At 50.7% G+C, this 12,744-nt stretch overlaps 1 protein-coding gene across 1 annotated transcript in view; it reads right to left on the reverse strand.

The window, feature by feature from the left end:
* Positions 1–12,744, reverse strand: part of LOC144509692 (ephrin type-A receptor 8-like) — a 383,076-nt gene that overhangs the window by 19,139 nt on the left and 351,193 nt on the right. The gene's annotated exons all lie outside the window — the stretch shown is intronic.

The following is a 12,744-nucleotide window of genomic DNA, read 5'->3' on the forward strand; positions in this document are numbered from 1 at the left end:
CAGGAAAGGAACCAGTTCCACAGGAGAGGTGCAGAAGGTGATCAACACAAGGTCATGCCAATCTGTTATGAGCTCTTGATGTGTTCTGAAAGCGAGGTTATATTTGCCATGCTGTGAGTTTGCTGTTTGCTTGGCAGACAGACTCTGTGTGAGTAAGGAATACTGGGCATTCTGTGTCATTGCTCAGTTACCATTAAAAGCTCGTCAGCCTCCGCCTGCCGTGCTCAGATGGTCCTTCCTCTAGTTTCTGCATTCACGCTGTGCAACACACTTGTATCATTTCATCATACCTTGTTTGATAGCTTGAATGGAACAGCTGTGTACAGCCAGCATGAAGTTCACTGTTTGTAGAATCCAAACTAAACAGCCTTGCAAGAATTAGCAATCAGTGAGTGAGCTGGCAGTGGGTGGTGATTCCTGACGCAGTCTGCGCTTCTCTTAATCCACCCAACGTACAAGGATTGTCAGAAATGGATTAAACTGAAGTGGAAAGTGGCCATTGAAGGGAGTGTAAGGGTTAAAGTGTAAAGCTGCAGAATCCTCGCTGACAATCGCATCCATTGTCTGGCTGGATTTACCATCACTTGTGTCAAAGGTCAAAGTTGACAGTTTGACGAATGCCCTGATGGAATATCTGAGTGGTTCATTTTGCTGTCGGTCAGCATGCCACCGTCTCTCATCAAAGGACCATGATGTCCGGCACCATCGCTCAGAGGGATTGTTCTGTGTGTGGAAGTGTAACCTCTCCATCCTCGGTGCGTCCCCGTAACCAGTGCCCAATTTCACTGTTTGCACAAACAGCTCCGGATGGTGGGACCCGCTCTCCACTGAGCGCCGTTTCACACAGACATCAGCCGTGATTCTCCCAAAAAAGTTCCAAGTGTCGAATTTGCGGGAAAACTGCTGTAAATAACGCTGGTTTTCTTCAACGCGACTTCAGACTCGAATCTCCCACACTCTGTGCAATGCAGAGGTCACAATCGTGAATATCATTAAAAGCTCGGGGGGCTGGGCCTACTCACGCCGGAGGCAGACAGTTCCGGAACTCTGCGCATGCGCAGTGGCTCCTATCTGTCAGCCTGCAATTTGCTGGCCAGCTCGATCATTGGCCAGCCCGGGACCCTCGCAATGCTGCCCCTCCACCACCTCCCGATGGCCCAATCGCGGCCCCCCCATCCATTTGAGGGCCAGCCCTGAACCCTACCCCCCTCCGTCATGGACTAACCGATCTCCAGCACCCCCCCTCCTCTCCCGCAGGAGTGATGATCCCCCCCCACCCCCGGGCAGAAACCCCCCCTCCCTGGCAGACTCCCCCCCCCCGCCCCCCCAGATCTGGGAGGCAGACCCCCACCCCCCCCGGCTGACCACATGTCCCCAGCCCGCCCCGATCACTGCTCTCCCTCCTATCCCTATCGATTGCAATGGCAGTGTGGTAACGGGACCCCCCAGACCCACCGATTGCCTCTAGCAGGCCCCCATTGGCCCCACCCCCTAGGCCCTGCCCCCTTGGCACTGCCCCATGCCTGATAGGCAGTGCCAAGGTGCTCCCTGGGCATGGGCACTATGCTCCTTAGGCAGTGCCAGGGAGCACAGGCTGGCACTGCCAGGGTGCCCATGCTCAGGGGCACCCCCTGCTGCCCAACCCCCTGTGGGGTCCCAATTGCCCTCCCCTTCACTTCAGCAGGTCGTCCTGCAGCGCAATTCAGAATCGCTGATATTTTTTCAGGCAGAGTGTGTATGGGGGCTCCTGAACATGGGTCGAAAAGTTGCATGTGAAACACTCCCAGATTCAAGTCTGCCCAGCACTTAGAATCAAAATGGAAAAATCGGGCCCTACAGTTAAGAAAGCCCACCAATGCCTCTACTTTCTCAGGAGATTAAGGAAATTTGGCATGTCAGCTACGACTCTCACCAACTTTTACAGATGCACCATAGAAAGCATTCTTTCTGGTTGTATCACAGCCTGGTATGGCTCCTGCTCTGCCCAAGACCACAAGAAACTACAAAAGGTGGTGAATGTAGCCCAATCCATCACGCAAACCAGCCTCCCATCCATTGACCCTGTCTACACTTCCCGCTGCCTCTACACCCTAGCTATGACTGTAACACTGCATTCGGCATTCTCTCCTTTCCTAGTCTATGTACAGTATGCTTTGTCTGTATAGTGCGCAAGAAACAATACTTTTCACTGTATACTAATACATGTGACAATAATAAATCAAATCAAATCAAATCAAAGAAATCACCCTATCCTTAATTATGGACCCTCGCAATCTCCCGACAACAGATGTCAGGATAACTGGTCTCTAATTCCTTGATTTCCCCTTTTCACCTTTCTAAATAAAGGGAGTGACATGCACAATTTTCCAATCAAAGGGAATGAATCCTGAATTGAGGGAGATTATAGTTCGGAAATCTGCTATTTTCTCACCCAGATCCTTTCCACCCGAGGAGGGAAACCATCTGGTCCTGGGTTCTTGTCACTTTTTAGTGGCATTATTTTCTTCATCGCTGATATTTTGTTAACATTAGTTTTGGTGCATGCCTATCACAGCTTTAATATTAGTGGGCAGAATTCTCCCAATTTCAGTCTCCCACCAGCAGGAAAATGGGAGTGTTTCCCTCTGGCGCTGGCAGCGTCTGTCAGGTGGGATTCACCCTGTGAATAAGTGGTTTATCTACCTCTTTTACAGACCAATTATTCCCTTTGAAGAAATCACAGCTGTCATTCAGGCTTCGAGTCTATGTAAACATTAAGGTTATGTACTTGAGATGCATTCAAGCATGGAGGGAAATGAAGATATTCACAGATGACTTGAGGCTGAGTAGAAAGCCACTAATCTGGCAACGGAACCCTCTTTCAAAGCACTACACTTTGAAATTGACAGGGATCAATAAAGAGGGCATCAAGGATTCAGCTTTCTAGGAAGGCTCAGAGACTTCAAATCAAAGCTGTGTGAATACACTGGAGTTCAGTGCACAGCTGTGGGGAATGGAACCCCCTCGAGTGAAATTGAAATTTCCTCTTCGTCAGAGGACATCAAAGGGGTCTGCTCACACCTGCAACTTCTGACAGGGAGAAGGGGAAATCTCTGCTGCAAAATGGAGCGCTGCTGTGATTTAAAATCCTGCCAGGTAACCAGAGGGCATTAAAGTGACCTGGATGCTTTAGTATTTGCACAACTAACAGGCAGGAATGAAGATTCATAGAATTCATAGAAACCCTACAGCACAGAAAGAGGCCATTCGGCCCATTGAGTCTGCACCGACCACAATCCCACCCCGGGCCCTATCCCTACAACCCCATACATTTACCCTGCTAATCCCTCTAACCTACGCATCTCAGGACACTAAGGGGCAATTTAGAATGGTCAATCAACCTAACCCGCACATCTTTGGACTGTGGGAGGAAACCGGAGCACCCGGAGGAAACCCACGCAGACACGAGGAGAATGTGCAAACTCCACACAGACAGTGACCCAAGCCGGGAATCGAACCCAGGTCCCTGGAGCTGTGAAGCAGCAGTGCTAACCACTGTGCTAACCAAGATGTTGATCTCAGGCCTGCCAGGAGTGATCTGCAGGTCTGCCAAGGCTAGAAGGGACAGTCCAGTCATAAGACTCCCATCCCAGAGGAGAGTGGTGAGTTCAATCTTTTGCCCCCCACCCGATCCCACCCAAACCCCAGGACACTTGAGAGAACTTTTCTCTGCAGCCTGGCAGCAGCAGTGGGGCAAATGGCCACTGGACCTATCTCCTGGACCATCCCCATGGAGCTTAAGTTGCCAGGCGTGGGTGTCAATGTCAGAGTGCCCAAGGGACAGTGCAACATTGGCACTGCCAAGGTGCATGGTATGAAGGGGGGCCTGAATGGGTGTCTCATGGGTGCAGGGGCTAAGTGGATGTCTCAAGGGGGTGAGGTCTAAGGGGGCGTTGGAATGGATAACCCTCATGGCTGTGTGACGTGGGCAGGGGGTGGGGGAGTGACACATTTTTTGAGTGGTTGGGGGTGGATACCACTCTTTGCTGAGGGGTTGGTGGTGCTCCCCTCGACCCTCAGGGTCCAGCACACCAGGTCCATGCTGGTCATTACCAGCACCAAAGCCCACCTAGTGGCGGGTGAATGGTGGGGTCCAGTGAGTGGGCCATCAAACCTGCTATGGATGGAACACTGGTGAGTGAATCCCAATTGCCTTTTTGCCCATCAGGAATCCTGATTTTTGGCTGATGTCCTGTTCAGTGGGACATCAGGATTTTCCCTGTCTGTCTGGTAAGGCTGGAGAATCCAACCACGTTTCTTGGAATGATTACTTCCGCTTGTTTGAGTCATGCTGCATTCTGATTATTCAGCATGTTTGCGGGAGTGCAGCAGGTGACCATGTTTTCCATGTACTGTTTACCCACACTAACCCTCCATACAACCATACAGCTCTATCACTGTCCAATGTACACACACCCAGCTCAGCAGTACATGCACTTAAATTGCAATGTACAATTGAAAGACATGCCACACTAAAATTATGAGAGGGTATACATTGTGTGGACAGGGTCATCCTATTCCCCTTGGCTGAGGGGTCTATCCCCACAGCTTTAGTGTAAGAGGGATTTATGAACATATGAATTAGGGACAGGTGTAGGCCACTCAGCCCCTCAAGCCTGCTCCACCATTCCATAAGATCACGGCTGATCTGACTGTAACCTCAACCCCACATTCCCGATACCACAATAACCTTTCACCCCCTTTCTTATCAAGAATCTATCAGCTTCTGCTTCCGCTGCCGTTAGAATCATAGAATCACGAAGGAAGCCATTTGTCCCATCGAGTCTGCACCGACCACAATCCCACCCAGGCCCTATTCCCGAAATCCCACATATTTACCCTGCTAATCCCCCTGACACTAGCGCTAATTTAGCATGGCCAATCAACCTAACCCACACATCTTTGGACTGTGGGAGGAAACCGGAGCACCCGGAGTAAACCCACACAGACATGGAGAGAATGTGCAAACTCCACACAGACAGTCACCCGAGACCGGAATCAAACCCGGGTCCCTGGCGCTGTGAGGCAGCAGTGCTAACCACTGTGCTACCGTGCCACCCCTTTAGAGGAAGAGCGTTCCAGAGACTCACTATCCCCTGAGAGAAGAAAATTCTCCTCATCTCTGTCATAGTCATAGAGTGAGTGATGCAGTGCAGAAAAGGCCCTTCAGCCCATCGAGTCTGCACTGACAATAACTACCACTAAAGCCGCGCTAATCCCATTTTCCAGCACTTGTTATGATATTTCTCGGGCTCATCCAAATAATTTTTGTCAGGTTTCTGACAAAGGCAGTGCATTCCAGATTCCCACCACCCTCTGAGTAAAAGAAAATTCTCAAATCCCCTCTGAATCTCCTGCCTCTCAACCTAAAACTCTGCCCCCTCGTCATTGACCCCTCAACCAAGGAAACATTGTCCCCTTATTTTTAAACCATGACCTTCTGGATTCTCCCACAAGAGCAAACATCCTCTCCCCATCCGTCCTGTCAATACCCCCCAGAATCTTGTACGTTCCAATTAATGGTGATAAATGGTTATTTTCCAGGCTGGGGAATGACAGACAGTGGTATTTCACAAGCTCCAGTGCTAAGATCACTGCCTTTTTTATATATATATATACTTGATCATTGGAATACAGAGTAAAATTTCAAAGTTTGCCAATGATAGCAAACTTTCAGGAGTGAGGATGAAATGAATTGTCTGCAACGTGGCAGAGGTAGGCTGGGAGAATGGGCAGAACAGGGGCAGCTGGAATTTAATACAGAGAAGTGCGAGGTGATGCAGAAGAGAGGAAAGACAGACTCCGTGGACCGGATTTCCACTCACAGGGTGGATAGCACGTGTCAGGAAATTGCCACACTTGACTGAGGTGAAAATGGTCGGTCAGACCTGATTTTCACCCGGGGGAGGCAGATGCAGCATGGGGTTGAGCTGATTGCACCCAGAAGCGGATTGGAGGCAGACACTGGGGCTGCCAAGTGCCGAAGCCGATTGTTTAAAATGCCTGCCTTTGTTCTCTGGGACTTGATTCCAACTGTTTCCCTAAATTTTAAGCCCTCACCCAGCACACCCCCGACCGCAATCATTCAAAATGCCAACCCATACCCCCAAACCCTCATGGCCTACTATAGTCCCTATAGCAACTTAGTGCCAACTCATGCCCCCCAAGCAACACCCTTTGTCCTTACACCCTCCATGCAAACTCATCCAGTATCCACCATGGGCAGACCTCAGGAACCATGTTGGGATTAAATAATGTAGAGATGCCGGCGTTGGACTGGGGTGAACACAGTAAGAAGTCTCACAACACCAGGTTAAAGTCCAACAGGTTTATTTGGTAGCAAATACCATAAGCTTTCGGAGCGCTGCTCCTTCGTCAGATGGAGTGGAAATGTGCTCTCAAACAGTGCAAACAGACACAAAATCAAGTTGCAGAATACTGATTAGAATGCGAATCCCTACAACCAGCCAGGTCTTAAAGGTCCAGACAATGTGGGTGGAGGGAACATTAAACACAGGTTAAAGAGATGTGTATTGTCTCCAGACAGAACAGCTAGTGAGATTCTGCAAGCCCAGGAGGCAAGCTGTGGGGGTTACTGATAATGTGACATAAATCCAACATCGCGGTTTAGGCCGTCTTCATGTGTGCGGAACTTGGCTATCAGTTTCTGCTCAGCAACTCTGCACTGTCGTGTGTCGTGAAGGCCGCCTTGGAGAACGCTTACCTGAAGATCCAAGGCTGAATGCCCGTGACTGCTGAAGTGCTCCCCCACAGGAAGAGAACAGTCTTGCCCGGTGATTGTCGAGCGGTGTTCATTCATCCGTTGTCGTAGCGTCTGCATGGTTTCCCCAAAGTACCATGCCTCGGGACATCCTTTCCTGCAGCGTATCAGGTAGACAATGTTGGCCAATTTGCAAGAGTAGGTACCGTGTACCTGGTAGATGGTGTTCTCACGTGAGATGATGGCATCCGTGTCGATGATCTGGCACGTCTTGCAGAGGTTGCTGTAGCAGGGTTGTGTGGTGTCGTGGTCACTGTTCTTCTGAAGGCTGGGTAGTTTGCTGTGGACAATGATCTGTTTGAGGTTGCGTGGTTGTTTGAAGGCAAGAAGTGGGGGTGTGGGGATGGCCTTGGCGAGATCTTCATCTTCATCAATGAAATGCTGAAGACTCTGGAGGAGATGCCGTAGCTTCTCCGCTCCGGGGAAGTACTGGACGACGAAGGGTACTCTGTCCACTGTGTCCTGTGTTTGTCTTCTGAGGTGGTCGGTGCGGTTTTTCGCTGTGGCGCGTCGGAACTGTTGATCGATGAGTCGAGGGCCATATCCTGTTCTTATGAGGGCATATTTTAGCGTCTGGAGGTGTCTGTTGCGATCCTCCTCATCCGAGCAGATCCTGTGTATTCGGAGGGCTTGTCCGTAGGGGATGGCTTCTTTAACGTGTTTAGGGTGGAAGCTGGAGAAGTGGAGCATCGTGAAGTTATCCGTGGGCTTGCGGTACAGTGAGGTGCTGAGGTGACCGTCTTTAATGGAGATGCGTGTGTCCAAGAGTGCAACCGATTCCGGAGAGTAGTCCATGGAGAGTCTGATGGTGGGATGGAACTTGTTGATGTCATCATATAGTTGTTTCAGTGATTGTTCACCATGACTCCAAAGGAAGAAAATGTCATCGATGTATCTAGTGTATAGCATCGGTTGAAGGTCCTGTGCGGTGAAGAAGTGCCCTCGACTTGACATGTATGCCCAAGCCATCAGGAGGTGTGTCAAGACCAAATTCATCAGCCGCACTCACAAGACAGCCCCGAACATCACCCAAGCACAACGCAATGCCATCCACGCTCTCAAGACCAACCGCAACATTGTCATCAAACCAGCAGACAAAGGAGGGGCCATCGTCATACTGAACAGAACGGATTACTGCAAAGAAGTGTACCGACAACTGAACAACGAGGAACACTACAGACAGTTACCCACAGATCCGACCAAAGAACACACCCGTCAACTCAACACTCTGATCAAAACCTTTGATCCGGACCTTCAAAACACCCTCCGTGCTCTCATCCCACATACTCCACGCGTTGGAGATCTCTACTGCCTCCCAAAGATACACAAGGCAAACACACCCGGCCGTCCCATTGTTTCAGGCAATGGAACCCTGTGCGAGAACCTCTCCGGCTATGTCGAGGGCATCTTGAAACCCATTGTACAAAGAACCCCCAGCTTTTGTTGCGACACTACGGACTTGCTACAGAAACTCAGCGCACATGGAGCAGTTGAACCAGGAGCACTCCTCGTCACAATGGATGTCTCGGCACTCTACACCAGCACCCCCACGATGATGGCATTGCTGCAACGGCCTCAGTACTCAATGCCGTCAACTGCCAGTTTCCAGATGCAATTTTATAACTCATCCGCTTCATCCTGGACCACAATGTCTTCACCTTCAACAACCAGTTCTTCATCCAGACACACGGAACAGCCATGGGGACCACATTCGCACCTCAGTATGCCAACATCTTCATGCACAGGTTAGAGGATCGCAACAGATACCTCCAGACGCTGAAAGATGCCCTCATAAGAACAGGATATGGCCCTCGACTCATCGATCGACAGTTCCGACGCGCCACAGTGAAAAACCGCACCGACCACCTCAGAAGACAAACACAGGACACGGTGGACAGAGTACCCTTCGTCGTCCAGTACTTCCCCGGAGTGGAGAAGCTACGGCATCTCCTCCGGAGCCTTCAGCATGTCATTGATGAAGATGAAGATCTCGCCAAGGCCATCCCCACACCCCCACTTCTTGCCTTCAAACAACCACGCAACCTCAAACAGATCATTGTCCGCAGCAAACTACCCAGCCTACAGGAGAACAGTGACCACGACACCACACAACCCTGCCACAGCAACCTCTGCAAGACGTGCCGGATCATCGACACAGATGCCATCATCTCACGTGAGAACACCATCCAGGTACACGGTACCTACTCTTGCAACTCGGCCAACATTGTCTACCTGATACGCTGCAGGAAAGGATGTCCCGAGGCATGGTACTTTGGGGAAACCATGCAGACGCTACGACAACTTGGCATCTGACAAGAACCAGCCCCCCCCCCCCACCCTCCCCCACCCCCCACCCCCCGCCAAGATTCCCAAATTCTGATCTCTTACTCTTGGCCTGACAAGTGCTGGAGATTTTCTGGCTTCTCATTGGCCGGCAGCTCTCTGAGGTGGATCTTCCTGTTCCTGAGGATTGGGAATCCCATTTCCTGCCTGCATTTTTTCCACTAAGTGGTGCAGCTGAGATTCCCCTTCCTGAGTCTCCCATTGACTTTTTAGCTGGGGAAACGGGGAACCCGCGCACCATATACTTCAGTCCCTCAGAACATTTTTCTGGTCTGATTTTCTGCTTTAATGCCAATCAGTTAATAAAAGTTTATTTATTAGTGTCACAAGTAAGACTTACATTAACACTTAATGAAGTTACTATGAAAATCCCCGAGTCGCCACACTCTGGCGCCTGTTCGGGTACACTGAGGGAGAATTTAGCATGGCCATTGCACCCTAACCAGCATGTCTTTCAGATTGTGGGAGGAAACTGGAGCACCCGGAGGAAACCCACACAGACATGGGGCGGGGGTGGGGGAGAAACGTGCAGATTCTGCACAGAGAGTGACCCAAACTGAGAATCAAACCCGGGTCCCTGGCAGTATGAGGCAGCAGTGTTAACCACTGTGCCACCATGCCGCCCGCATGCCCATGGGGGTGGGGGGGGGGGGGGGGGTTGGGGGGGGGGTGGGGTGGGGGGGGGTGGGGGGGGGGGTGGGGGGGGGGGTGGGGGGGGTGGGGTGGGGGGGGGATGGGGGGGGTGAATATTTAAGCTTATTACTTCACAAAAATATTGTCGTTATATTGTTTTGCAAGTCCTATTTTGAACTCTCATCCTTTCCTTTCCCAGATGTAGGACGGGTAGCCCAGCCCGTTGTATTATATTCAACAATTTAGTGCGGCCAGAACCAGATGTGAAACCTAAACAAACAATCCGAGTTAAGGATCGGTGCAGTGCGTGTGTGTGGGAATTGCAAACTGACTAGCAGCTGTGTCCGAGCTACTCTCAAAAAAATCATGGCCTCAGCTATATTTTTCCACACTGACAAATTCTCATTCTATAGAATGTCATTGTTAAATTGAGGAGAACTGTAACATGTTGTTTAATATGAATGTTGATCTAATCGTAGATTGGTTAAACACTCTGAAACCAAGAATTATTTTTGGCCACAAAAAGATGAAACCAGCAGGCAGCGTACAAATGAACTGATTAAAAGTTGACCGCACACCTCAAGGTAATGAATCAATCTGCTGTGATGGTCTGTCAGGAAGATGGGAGATTTCCAATAACCTGCTCAGCAAAACATCCCACATCAAACAGCTCTCATGCTGCTGATTTTCACTCCGCCAACCATTGGTATGAAAATTAACATTGCCTCAAAACCAAAGAATTTGTACTGTTACTCCACTGGAATTCTGTGGTGTGAACTGTACAGGAAATCTGTGGAGGTACACGCTCTTCTTTCAAGAGGCTTTCGACATAAGAGATTGCATGTACAATTAAAGCACGCGGGATCAAGGCTAGAGTATTGAGATGGATAGAAACTGGTTAGCAGACAAGGAACAAAGAACAGGGATAAATGAGTCTTTTTCCGGATGCAGGCAGTGACTAGTGGGGTACCGCAGGGATCAAAGAACAAAGAACAAAGAAAATTACAGCACAGGAACAGGCCCTTTGGACCTCTAAGCCTGCACTGACCATGCTGCCCGACTGAACTAAAACCCTCTATCCTTCCAGGGACCAAATCCCTCTATTCCCATCCTATTCATGTATTTGTCAAAACGCCCCTTAAAAGTCACTATCATATCTGCTTCCACTACCTCACCCGGCACCGAGCTCCAGGCATCCATCACCCTCTGTGTAAAAAACTTGCCTCGTACATCTCCTTTAAACCTTGCCCCTCGCACCTTAAACCTATGTACCCTAGTAATTGACTCTTCCACTACGGGAAAAAGCTTCTGACTATCCACTCTGTCCATGTCCTTCATAATCTTGTAGACTTCTATCAGGTCGCCCCTCAACCTCTGTTGTTCCAGTGAGAACAAACCAAGTTTCTCCAATTTCTCCTCATAGCTAATGCCCTCCATATCAGGCAACATCCTGGAAAATCTTTTCTGTACCCTCTCCAAAGCCTCCACGTCCTTCTGGTAGTGTGGCGACCAGAATTGAACACTATATTCCAAGTGCGGCCTAACTAAGGTTCGATAAAACTACAACATGACCTGACAATTTTTAAACTCAATGCCCCGGCTGATGAAGGCAAGCATGTCGTATGCCTTCTTGACTACCTTCTCCACCTGCATTGCCACTTTTAGTGACCTGTGTACCTGTACACCCAGATCCCGCTGCCTATCAGTACTCTTAAGGGTTCTGCCATTTACTGTGTATTTCCTATCTTTATTAGACCTTCCAAAATGCATTACCTCACATCAGTTCTGGGACCCCAGCTATTCACTATATATATTAATGTACAGAATGTACATCGGAGGTGGAGGGGGCCAGCTGCCTACCTCTCCCCATGGCCTGTGATGCACCTGGGAGGTATCCTCTGGAGGGCCTGGACCTGGCCTGGTCTGCTTCCTGGTGTCTGGGACGTATCCATGACACCCTTTTCATCCCACTGCCCCTACCCTGGTGTCAGGAAGCGGGGAGTCAGAAGGTGTAGCCACAGCCACAGTCACCTGGCTGGAAGGCCCCGGCATGGGTTCGAGGCCTTCCTCCTCCCTTGGGGTTCCTGTGGGGCCATGGATCACTCCATGGGACTGCAGTGCTTCTGCAGTGAGCTCCAGAAGCTCTGGCATCACCTGGCTTTCCCAGTCCTGGAGGGCCACCTGCGTCCTACCCATGGTGGTCTGTGATGGCCACCTGAGTCGGGGACCTGTCAATGGCAGCACCAAGTGCCCTCTGAGACTGGGTCACACTCTGCAGCCCCTCAGCCATGGCCCTCTGTGATTGGGCCATGTTCTCAAGGGCTGCTGCCATAACCTGTTGCCCGCTGGGTCTCCTGCAAGATCTTGAGCCTCTCAGCCATGGACCGCAGAATCTTGAGAAGCCTGTTGAGTCCCTCAGCTGTGGCCCACTGTGACTCAGCCGCGGCCCTCTGGGACTCCGCTGTGGCCTGCTTGTGACTCAGCCATCGCTTGGAGCATGCCACTCATGGTGAGGATCCCTTGCCCTAGGTTTCCCATTGCAGACGCCACCCTTGAAGTGCTGGCCTGGGAACCATGCAAAACAGACAATAGCTGGTCCGCCTGAAAGCTTTGGGACTCCTCCCAACAGCCTCGCAGTCGGTCCAATGTGGTCATCGGCCCCTCCTGCATTCCCTGGCTCTGTTGCTGCATCTCCAGCAGCTGAGGGAGAAGTGATCTCAGAGACCCAAAATGTAGCCTGGGGCCAGCTGTGTCCTCACCTCCGGCAGGTCCCCGCATGCCAGGGGCCTTGGACATTCCCTCCTCCACCCAATGTGCATTATCAGCTGTGTCGTGCTCACCAGAGAGTGACCCAGAAGCCTCACCGCTAACTGGACCCACCGATGTGAGAGTATCTGGGATGGTGAGTTGTGAGGTGGAAGCTGATGCCACCTTGGAGGTCCCTTCAT

The sequence above is a fragment of the Mustelus asterias genome, chromosome 22 (assembly GCF_964213995.1).
Source record: "Mustelus asterias chromosome 22, sMusAst1.hap1.1, whole genome shotgun sequence".
NCBI lineage: Eukaryota > Metazoa > Chordata > Chondrichthyes > Carcharhiniformes > Triakidae > Mustelus > Mustelus asterias.